The sequence below is a fragment of the Hyperolius riggenbachi genome, chromosome 1, assembly GCF_040937935.1.
Source record: "Hyperolius riggenbachi isolate aHypRig1 chromosome 1, aHypRig1.pri, whole genome shotgun sequence".
NCBI classification, from domain to species: Eukaryota; Metazoa; Chordata; class Amphibia; order Anura; family Hyperoliidae; genus Hyperolius; species Hyperolius riggenbachi.
The window spans coordinates 384,380,958-384,393,315 of NC_090646.1; the positions used below are offsets into that span (position 1 = coordinate 384,380,958).

At 44.2% G+C, this 12,358-nt stretch overlaps 1 protein-coding gene across 6 annotated transcripts in view; it reads left to right on the forward strand.

The window, feature by feature from the left end:
• ADAMTSL1 (ADAMTS like 1) overlaps positions 1-12,358 on the forward strand; it is a 529,495-nt gene that overhangs the window by 354,112 nt on the left and 163,025 nt on the right. The window lies entirely within an intron of this gene.

A 12,358-nucleotide genomic window follows, 5' to 3' on the forward strand; every position in this document is an offset into this window, starting at 1 on the left:
CTTATTATCTTGGGTGTGCCCCCCCCCCCCCCCCAGACACTCATATAGCCGGCGGTCATTGCTTCATTGTGATACGCAAGCCCCTTCACCGCGGCAAGGTAATGATCACAAAGGGGAATTGGCACATGTACATGCCTTTTGTTTTGTTGTTGCAGCCGCAGTGCAGCCAGAAAAATTAGGCAGGCATGTACATGCACCAGAAAAATTATTATAGCGGCCGCTGCTATTCAGGATGTCCTGGAACCTGTTGGTGGTGGCGGAGAAGGCAGTCAAGTGGCCTGCAGGCAGAGATGCTGTGTGCGGAGTGACTTAGTCTTGGGGTAGGCAGTCACACGGCGTGCAGGCAGAAATGCTGTGTGTGAGGACTGACTTATTCTTCGGGCAGGCCTGACCGTGCTTTGCAGACCATGTGGTCAGATGGTCCCTTGACCCAACTCTGTGTGCCAGAGATGACACCACTTGCCTTTCAACATCACGGTACAGTTTGGGTATCGCCTATTTTGAGAAATAATTGCATATCTTCCACTGCGGTGTGTGGATTTGCTTTTGTGTGCTGCTTTCCCTCAGGTGGTCATACCATTGCAGTTTGTGCTTTGTAATCATGTGCCTTGTAATCATGTGCCTTCGTAAGGTAGTTGTCCCTACGCGGGTCTAGGTCTTTCCACGGCTCACAGTACAGACAGTACAGATGGCATTGTTCTCATCTGAGGCAGACGCACAAAACAATTTCCATACCGCTGAGCCCTGGGGTGATGGCACTTTGGTGGTGGCGGCCGACTGAGTGTTAAGTGGGGTGCCAGAATCAGAGCAGGAGGAGGAAGATATGTCACGCTTCCATGCTGAAGCTGAGAAAGATTAGGTGTTCTGTGTTAAATAGTCAACTACGCCCTGACAATATTGGGGGTTGATGGCACGTGCCTTCTTCTGAACACTGTACTTTGGTCGCGGGCTGCACGAAATCACGACAGCGCGACCTCGAACAGACCTGCCAGGTGGCCTGCCTCTGCCTTTTGTTTTGTCCATATTGGGGGATGAAGTGAAAGGTATGCACTGACTTGACTAATACAATGTGCAGTCAGTCACACAGGTGCAGTTAACAGGTATGCACGGAGTGGTATATCACACTGCGTGCGCTCACGTTGTTGGTGGGTGCACTGAAGTGAACAACAGGTAGTAGATATATGATGGGATGGGTATTACATGTGCACCTGTCACACACAGAAAGGTACCGGATAGGCACAGTGACACTGCGTGCGCTCACGTAGGTAGGTGGGTGCACTGAAGTGAACACAACAGGTAGTAGGTATATGCAGTGATGGGTATTAATGTGCACCTGTCACACACAGACAGGCACAGTGACACTGACTGACAGGGCTGAATATAATGCAAGTGGGCCACACAAAAAAAAAAAAGAAAAGATCACAAGAACAAGATTAGCTTTCAAAAGAGCTGTTGAGGGGTGCTTTTTTTATCAATAATAATCAGCCAGGAGCAAGCTAACAAGCCTACAAGAGCCTAACTAAGCTTTCCCTATGTGAGTCTGCAGCAGCTATCCCTTCACTAATTACTGCAGGCACACGAGTGATTCCACTGCCTGATGCTGCCTGCCTTTTATAAGGGGGGGGGGGGCTCCAGGAGGGAGTGTAGCCTAATTGGCTACAATGTGCCTGCTGACTGTGATGTAGAGGGTCAGAGTTGACCCTCATGATGCACTATGGGGGCGAACCGAACTTCCGGAAAAGTTCCCGGTTCGCCTCGATCGCGAACCACGGAAGTTCGCTAAGAACCGTTCGCCGGCGAACCGTTCGGGCCATCTCTACTGTTCAATTTACACTTTCAAGTGCTGAAGAAAATACCACTGCTGCATAAATGAATAATATTAATAATAGGAATAATAATAATGATAATAATGAATATTACAGCAACAGAGTAGGCTACAAGCGCTGGTGTCTAATAAAGGTTCATATATAGTACAGATACATACATGTGTAAATGACAAATACATATAGTTGAGGCCAAATGTACAGGGATAATTAGAAACAACGGGGGAGAACTTACAATTCTACAATCTGAAAGGGGAATCAGAAACATTAGATAAGGCAATCACTTAACTCAGCTGATGTGACGGTGAGTACCTTGTCACTGAGTGCTATAGGAAGCAGAAGTGGATGCTTCTCCAAAGAGGAGCTGAAGGCTGAGAACGGGTTACACTGCTATGGAAAGTTGGTTGATTACCTTGGAGAGTAACATGAACGTGGGAAGCGCTATTTGCCAATGGTTCCACAGTGGATTAGGACCTACAAAAGTGAGTGCCATTTGCTGTAATTGTACTTTGGATTTGAATTAACCTCCCTGGCGTTCTATTAAGATCGCCAGGGCGGCTGCGGGAGGGTTTTTTTTAAATTAAAAAAAAAACTGTTTCATGCAGCCAACTGAAAGTTGGCTGCATGAAAGCCCACTAGAGGGCGCTCCGGAAGCGTCATTCTGATCGCCTCCGGCGACCAGAATAAACAAGGAAGGCCGCAATGAGCAGCCTTCCTTGTTTTGCTTACATCGTCGCCATAGCGACGAGCGGAGTGACGTCATGGACGTCAGCCGACGTCCTGACGTCAGCCGCCTCCGATCCAGCCCTTAGCGCTTGCCGGAACTTTTGTTCCGGCTGCGCAGGGCTCGGGCGGCTGGGGGGACCCTCTTTCGCCGCTGCTCGCGGCGGATCGCCGCAGAGCGGCGGCGATCAGGCAGCACACGCGGCTGGCAAAGTGCCGGCTGCGTGTGCTGCTTTTTATCTCATTAAAATCGGCCCAACAGGGCCTGAGCGGCGACCTACGGCGGTGATGGACGTGTATATTCGTCCATACCGCTGAGGAGGTTAAAGTGTAATATTGCAGTGATTATACTACTGAGAGGCTGTGTTTTGGTACTGTGTCTATCTGCACACTGCTGTGGTGTCAGAGTATCACAGGAAGGGCGCCGGGGCTCATAGCCTAGTAATCTGTGACCCCTGTACTTATCACCCAGGAGAGTAGTACTTATCTGATCGCTCACTTTATCAGGACAATCACATAACACCATTAATCCTTTTCCATGGAGACCTCTTTCCCAGTTAGGCCAGGAGGTGTGTGGAGACTTCTGCTTTTGATGGAAAGCATTACTGTCCCATTTCCTGCATTTCTTACAGTTACAATAACTACAGTTGAGGCGACCTACATTTACCAGCTGTCTTTCTGCTTATTACAAGTTTCTAAGGCCTGTTACTGCTTTAGCAGAAATTTCCTACACCAGTTTCTCAATTCTGTCCTCATGACTCCCTAACGGTGCATGGTTTGCAGACAACCTCACCTATGCAGAGGTAGGGTAATTATTGTCTCAGTTACCTGGAGTCTACTTAGCTGAGATACTTATTACCCTACCTGTGCATAGGCGAGGTTGCCTGCAAAACATGCACCGTTGTGGAGTCACGAGGATAAGTTTGAGAAGCACTGTCCTACACAGTGTTTTTCCCTTTAAAATTGAACCTGCTTAGCACCTTGGAAAGCTCCTTCTTCCATGGGGTAACAAAACTGGAAGACCCATGTGGCCACATTAGACAACAGTGGAGCTGCCATTGCACCAGCTCATTCATGAGAGCAAGTTTCTGTAGCTTTACAGAACTTTACAGAAACCACAACATATTGCAGAGTATTTAGCAAATCAGGACAGGAAGTGAATGGCATGGTTTGGGAACACCTATGTGATCACTTTCAAAAGCAATAATTGCTCTGTAATCTGTACTTTAGTATTTCTTATTACAATGGAGGCATCCATACAGTGGTGGGACCTCTAATGGCGTTTTTTTAGACTTGGACTTAACTTTCTTGAGTTAGTAACCAATCAAAATTAAAATATATTAACTATGCCTGCATTCAAATATAACTAAATAAAACATAACGATAAACATTATCTACATGCAAATTGCAGTTGCAGCTTTCTTCTTTTTTTCACAGAATTCTGTTGTATTTTTCTGTTGCCAGTCCCTGTACGGTTTCTATTTTGGGCATTTGCAGTGTTAAGGTCAGAAAGGCCATTGTTTTATAGACTGTTTAAAAACAAATCAAACCCCACACAGCTAGAACAGGACACTGCAAGTAAACAAGTCTGTCTAGAGCGTCTGATGTGATGTTTCCCAGAAGAGGGGTCTGTGGGAATCTACAGGCACAATTCACTCACTGCACTGTAAAACCTCATGGCTTTGTGTTTCTCATCTTCACACACTCTCCTTCTGGAGCTATAAATAAATAACGCACAGATTTGCCAGATTAGCACATTAAACAGTGTGCAATGGCCAGTCTTGCTGATGTACATTATTTTGCAAAAGTATTGATTTTAATATATGCAACCTTTATAAAAAAAAGGGATTATGGTATATGGTAAAATGAGAAATAAACACAATTAGCATATGTATGTAAACTTTTAATGTCTAATGCCAGTTCCGTAATGGTGAGGATGTATATATTATTATTCACTTACATAGCTCCAATGTCAAACCTAGAGTTGTACCACTAATGATAGTACAAGCAAGCTACAAGGGCAAACTAGGTTACGGTGGATAATATACAGCTGATACTCACCCCTTACACAACTGTATACACACACACACACACACATGCACGCACGTATGCGCACACACGCGCACACACACGCACACACACTTTCACCTTACCATGTTCTGAAAATACTAACATACAATAGGAGAGCGAAACCTTCCCACATGCGTTTTCAGCCAAAATACATGATAGTTGCACACGAAAGGTAGAGGGAGATGGTAAATATTATCGAATCCGGTACTGTGTGCATAGCTAAGGATAAAACCAGCTTGCCTGAAGGAGTTGTTTTTAGGATTTAAAACTCTGGAGAGTCACTAACAGTTTTAGAAAGGGAATTTCAGAGATAGACAGAGGCATGTGCATAAACTTGTATGCAGAAGTGAGATGAGGTTGCAAGAGTGAATGGGGGATAACAGTCATTAGCAGTGTGAAGGCTCTCTGTGTAGGATGGTACCTGGAATCTAGTGTAGCAATTTATGGAGGAGCCAAATTCATATTTTGCTCATAGTTTTATAGGTAATCAGTGAAAGGACTGATAGAGGATATGAAGGGTGGATGAGTTGAGCATCAGCATTCAGGAGACAGGTTTAATCACGTAGCATTCATGCGCCACCACAAATTGGCTTTCAGACATACATAATTCAATATAAGACATACTACATAGTGTATATGCCCTTCTTTTTTATTGATGATTGCAGCAGCTTTGATCAATAAAAAGTTTGGTCACTGGCAAATTGAAAGATAGCTGGGAGACCTGACAAAAGGACAAGGACGAAAATAATCAACTGGGAGCCTCATTCTTCTACAGTGAGAGTTGCAACAACTGACGGGTCTGTCTGCTTTTTGGAAAAAAAAATAATGGTCAGATCAAATTAATGGCCAATGACCTTAACTGTCCCCAGATCTTTCCAGGGTTGTGGGTCATCAACCATTTCTCACTGCACAGTGCTGCAAACAACATGGACCTCTTAGCCAGGCCAGAATGTACCCCCACCAATCATACAACTTGCTTGAGCAAACAAAACACTTTACATTAGAAATGTACAAATGTAGTTCCTGTTTAACCACTTCAGGATCACAGGTTTTTTCCCTTAAAAACCAAAACAACTTTCAAATTTCAGTGCTCCTCCCATTCATTCAGCGATAACTTTATTGTTACTTATCACACTGAAATGATCAATATATTTTTTTTTTCGCCACAAATTATGCTTTCTTTGAATGGTAGTTTTTGCTATGAATTACTTTATTATATATGCATTGTAAAAGGAATAATAAGGAAAAAAAGAAGAAAAAATGATTATTTCTCAGTTTTCAGCCATTATAGTTTTAAAATAAATGTGCTTTGGTACATAAAACCTACACATTTTATTTGCCTATTTGTCTGGTTTATTACAACATTTAAATTGTGTCCCTAGTACAATGTATGGTGATAATATTTTATCTGGAAATAAAGGAGCATTTTTGCATTTAGGGGTTTTTAATACTTTTTCACTTTTTACAAGAACTTTTTTTTGCAAAATTAACAGTGTTATACTCTCATGGCATCCGTATTAGAAAAGTCCCTAAGGTAACCATTTATGTAAAAAAAATTAAATGATGTAATTTTTTTTTTTAACAAGTGAATCTTTCTATAACTGTGGGGCAGGGTTGGAAGGGGTTATAAGTAATAAAATAAAAAAAATAATAAACTTTCTATGTAAACCAGTCTAGCGGCATAAATAGGTGTATTTTACTTTTTGGCCACAAGATGGTGCTACTGAGACCGTGTTTCTATTAATAGAACACCGCCGAACACGGAAGTGTCGGGTCTGAGAGCTTGTGTTACATTTACAAGCTCTCCGAAGACACAGAACAGTGATCGGGATTGAGAATCAAAATATTCTCGCATCCTGATCATAGATGGAGGGGGCTGCGACGGTGGATTGACAGTAAACAGCGCGGGGACCGTGAAAGCGACGGTAAGGCAGCAGTATGCTGGATATGCGTACCAAGGAACCTAATGTGGTTAATGTGTGGGATATCTGAAAATTATGTTTGTAAATTCAGTACTTCAAACTCTATAAGCGAATTCACAATTCATTTTTGTATTATCTGTTAGTCCCAATGGGTTATACACATTATACAAGGTTCCTGTAACTCTGTTGGGAAGAGCCAAAGAAAATTGACAAGAGCCAGTGGAGGAACTGACAGGGAAGAGTAACTCTGAATAACAAGAAGATAGGGGAGGAGGCATGCATTAGAGTTCAAGATCGACTGTAGCGATGCCAAATGGTTATTAGTAGACTAGAGAAGAGAGCATTTCAATAGTCATGATATGAAACGTGGACTGTAGTCAGTTATCCTGGCAACTACACCAATTTAGCTTTTGTTCTCTTTGCACTCATCTTGATAAAACAGTTCGAGTGAACATCAGTTTCAAATGGTGAGCATTTAGCGGGAAAGCAGCTGAAAAGCAGGTTCAAAATGAGTAAATGTTTATTTAGCAGCAGGTTCACAAAAAATAGTCTGCAGCTCGTCCATTCATAAAGAAAAGCAAACAAAATAAAAGTAAGGCCAACTCCGCACAGGTGCCTACTTTCACCTCTGAGCAACACAAATGTTAGTCCATATTACGTGCAGTACCTTGCAGTAACTTCTAGGCTCCCTTTTAATTACTGATCAAAACAGGAGGATCTGCCTTTGTTGTGTAGACTGCAAATACTTTATTACAAGATGAGATTCAACATACAGACATCACAAGACTGCTCAGGATCGTAGAGTCCTTAATCACGGCTCATGATTAAGAACGCTAAAGTCTGAAGCACGTTGGAGCTTGAATCATACTGTGATGTTGGTATGTTGGATCTGATCTTCTAATAAAGTGTTTACAGTCTACACAGTGCGCGTGGATGCTCTGTTTTCCATTGTCTTCTTTATACCCGGGAGTGGCGTCTCCCTTCTGTACCACCTGACTGCCTGCACAGTTACTGGCTTGTATGGTTGGGGGTTGAACAGCTGTACTATTTCATTCATTGATACCTCATTATCCCTGTAAACAGAGTAGTGCCCCCAATTCCTTACAAGGAACCTGCAGTTAGAGCAATATGGAGGCTGCCATTTTCATTTCCCCTAAATAATAATGAACAATGCGAGGTGCCTGACGTGTGTTTGTGTGTGTTTTTCCAACATAGCATTACTCCCAAGATTGGTCCTTAGCTCTTTTACATTTTTGTCATTTTTTCCCAATGTGGGAAATATACAAATATTAGAAAATAAGGCACTAATGACATGACTAGGCAGAACATTCTCTGGATAGAAGTTGGACTCAGAGGTTACCAGATTAGGCCTGTAGACAGCACGCTGTAACTATGAACATGAAGGATGAGCTGTGCAATGTAAATATGACATTTGGCTCCCGCACTCAATGCCAGGAGACATGGGAATGAGCTGTTTGTTGACAATCTTTGATAAGCTGCGCCAGAAAATTACATTAAGGAAAATTGTTGACACACAGTGCATTATGGCCTCAAGAGATAATGTTAATGTGCATTCCATACAGGGACAGAAGACACTTGTGATGTCCTTCAATGGATATTATTTATTTTCTTTATGCCACTTGGATTGGATCATTAATGTAACATTTTTAGTGGCAATAAGTGGCTTGCTTGTAGTTCAGTCCAATCCAATTTGTAAAATATAATCTAATTTTTCTAATGAGTTATCTAAACTTCTAAAAAAAAAAGGTTAATAGAAAGTTAAGACAAAATACAGAACAACATAAAAAATAGAGCCCTTAAAGAGGGATTGACAGCCATAAAATACAATTCTAATTACCCACAACTCAGTGTTTATTAAGTAGTCTGCATCATGACCCTGCAATGTGTCTGATGTAATGAATCTTATCTCAGTCGTCACCCCCCCCCCCCCCCGCACTTTTCTTGTACATTGCCAGAGAGAGGAAAGCTAAAAAAGTCTCATCCCCCCTTCTTCCCCTCCCACATTCCTGCTCCTCGTTGATTGTGTGACAAAAGGCTGAGAAGAAAGACAGAAACTAAATCACCTCACCCCTCTGCAGAAGCCGCTGAAATCTGATGTATGCTCTACTCACCTGTGTTTACAAAGCAAACTAGATATGACAGTGCTGTTCCTAGTACAGGGCTCATTGGGGAGGAGAGCAGGCAATGCATACACCATTTCAGACAGAGGAGAAAAAAGGAGTAAGGGAGTAAATGTCATCAGGATTGGCTTCAGTCAGAAGCAGTAAATATGGAAAATGCCTGGAATGGTTTTCTCTTTATATACTATATACAATTCACTGAAATAAAAATGTGGACAGTACAAAACATATGTCATGTCCTTAAAACAAGTATTTATCTACTTCTATGTGGTTTTTTTCCTGTGACAGTATGGCTGACCCTTGTGCTTTAAAGAGACTCTGTAACAAAATTTTGAGCATTCTATAAGTTCCTATACCTGTTCTGATGTGGTCTGTCTTACTGCAACCTTTTCTAGTTGCACTGTCTCTGTAATAAATGTTATCTTCTTTCCTCTGTCGTGTTTGTCGGCAAGAGGCTGGAATGTGTGGAATGTGCAGCACTGCTTGTCATTGGCAGAAGCTTTACACACACCCTCCAAGCTCTGCATGAGTCACACAGTAAGCTAGTTCTCAGCCTATGATACTCTGGTTAGAAGCCAGTCATTTGTTTGTAAACACTGCCTAAAACTGTTAATTACAAGTCAGGATTGCAGCAGGGAGTGACAGAAACAGCACAGAGGGGCACAGGGGAACATAAGGAATAGAATGGTATGCTTTTTATTGTAAGAATAATAGAGTACAGATTCTCTTTAATAAACCTCCCTGAAGTCCTAGCAAAAATCCCAGATATTCCACCATATTTACTAAGTACTTACAAACCTGCAAATGTATCAAATACACTCTACAAGTGTTGTTTTGCTAACTACAGGATACTGATGTATACTAATTCCCACACCACACACAGCAGAAGGCCAGGTGGCATGAGGATGTGACTTTTGAACACTTTCCAGCAAAGGTAGACCACTATACAGTATAAAGGCCAAATGCTGCTAGCTTAGGACATATTAAAGCTCAGAAATATATTTTTGGTCTGCTTTTGGAACTAAAGGTCTCGGCTAGTTAAAGTTCTGATTTTTTTACATTCGTAATTTATTGTTGGTCAAGAAAATGTTTGCAGTCCTTCTGATGCTGCTATACAACCAGGGAAGTGGACTGCAAGGGTGGGATTGCTTGGAGTCATAACCTCTCCAGCAATATGTCACTCTGACAACAATCTGTAATTGTATCACATGGAAGTAGGAAGTAATGATGTGCTGTTAGTGAATAAAGGAGTCCTGAAAAGTAACAGGTATTAGTAAAATGTGTGGTTGCAACAGGGCCGGCTTTAGGGGGGGGCGAGAGGGGGCAGAGCCCCCTCAAACAGACTCACTGCCCCCTCAAATCAGAGCCGCTCTCGCTATGCCGCTGGCTGCTTCCTGGTCCGTGGTGTGGAGCGCAGAGCGGTCATGTGATCAGTCACATGACCGCTTCTCCCTCGGACGGCTCTCCGAGACGAGTCTCTGGCTCTCTGCTGTGACGCAGGCAGTGGCGATCGTAAGAGCCACCCCGCATAGAGGAGGAGTCGATTCTCTCCAGGCCCGCCATCAGGGGGGGACATCCCCGCCGCGGCCCTGGCGGGTGTCGCCCGGCCGCCGCTCAACCCCCCCTGGCCGGTCGGGTCGCCGCTGATCTTGAGGTCTGACGCTGCTGGCAAGGTAGGGGAAGCAGCGGCGGCGGCTGGGGGGGGGGCCTCCCTGTCACTCACTCACTAGCTAAAGGGGCTCCCTGTCACTCACTCACTAGCTAAAGGGGCTCCCTGTCACTCACTCACTAGCTAAAGGGCCTCCCTGTCACTCACTCACTAGCTAAAGGGGCTCCCTGTCACTCACTCACTAGCTAAAGGGGCTCCCTGTCACTCACTCACTAGCTAAAGGGGCTCCCTGTCACTCACTAGCTAAAGGGGCTCCCTGTCACTCACTCACTAGCTATAGGGGCTCCCTGTCACTCACTCACTAGCTAAAGGGGCTCCCTGTCACTCACTCACTCCCTAAAGGGCCTCCCTGTCACTCACTCACTAGCTAAAGGGGCTCCCTGTCACTCACTCACTCCCTAAAGGGCCTCCCTGTCACTCACTCACTAGCTAAAGGGGCTCCCTGTCACTCACTCACTAGCTAAAGGGGCTCCCTGTCACTCACTCACTAGCTAAAGGGGCTCCCTGTCACTCACTAGCTAAAGGGGCTCCCTGTCACTCACTCACTAGCTATAGGGGCTCCCTGTCACTCACTCACTAGCTAAAGGGGCTCCCTGTCACTCACTCACTCCCTAAAGGGCCTCCCTGTCACTCACTCACTAGCTAAAGGGGCTCCCTGTCACTCACTCACTCCCTAAAGGGCCTCCCTGTCACTCACTAGCTAAAGGGCCTCCCTGTCACTCACTAGCTAAAGGGCCTCCCTGTCACTCACTAGCTAAAGGGGCTCCCTGTCACTCACTCACTCCCTAAAGGGGCTCCCTGTCACTCACTCACTCCCTAAAGGGACTCCCTGTCACTCACTCACTACCTAAAGGGGCTCCCTGTCACTCACTCACTACCTAAAAGGGCTCCATGTCACTCACTACCTAACCTGGGGGTCCCTGTCAGAATCCAGGTGAGAGGTGTCTACCATAATAAGGGGTCATTCTGCCTATTTATGTGAAATGCTGTCTATTTATGTGCCTCATGACTGCTGAATTTGTCTTGTTGGGGGCCTCATGATTTGTTGGAGGCCTCATGGTTTGTTGGGGGCCTCATGATTGCTGAATTTGTCTTGTTGGGGGCCTCATGATTGCTGAATTTGTCTTGTTGGGGGCCTCATGATTGCTGAATTTGTCTTGTTGGGGGCCTCATGGTTTGTTGGGGGCCTCATGATTGCTGAATTTGTCTTGTTGGGGGTCACATGATTGCTAACTGCGAGACTATGGGAAAAGCTGAATCATTACCATATGAGACAATAGCATTAAACCTACTTTTTTAGCTTTTTTAAACAGAAAATAAAACTGGGAGGTTCTAAAAAAATGATGGAGCACTTCCTCCTTCCGGCTTGAAGGAGGAAGTGCTCGATATCGAGGCTTGCAACGCGTCCATTCGGACACTTGCACCTCGTTGAAATGCTGGGCGGAGAGCGGCGTTCTGGGTAATTAACCCCACTGCATCTAGCCGCTCAGCTGTGGCAATTAGAGCTAACTTGAATCACGAGTATCCACCGTGGTTATTCGTGATTAATTTGTTAGCATTTGAAGAAAATTATTTCTGTGTTACACCTGAGAACATTTTTTTGATAATCTGCAGTGCGCAGAACTGTATTTGTGGTAGAAAAAAACACGCAATATCAGCATATTAGCATTTGACGAAAAATATTTCTGTGTTACACCTGAGAACATTTTTTTCGATAATCTGCAGTGCGCAGAGCTGTATTTGTGCTAAAAAGAGCAGAGCTCAAACTTCCCTGGCAGACCTTTAAAGGACTTCCGAGGCCAAAAAGAAGAAAATGACACTATACCTTTTTATTATCAGAATCCATGGAGGACGTCCAGCGCGTCCTCCGCACCGAAAAGGGCTGCAATGACGGCGGAACGGTGCGGAGGACGCGCTGGACGTCCTCCGTGGATTCAGATATTAAAAAGGTATAGTGTCATTTTCTTGTTTTTGGCCTCGGAAGTCCTTTAACACCACTGTAAGGTCATG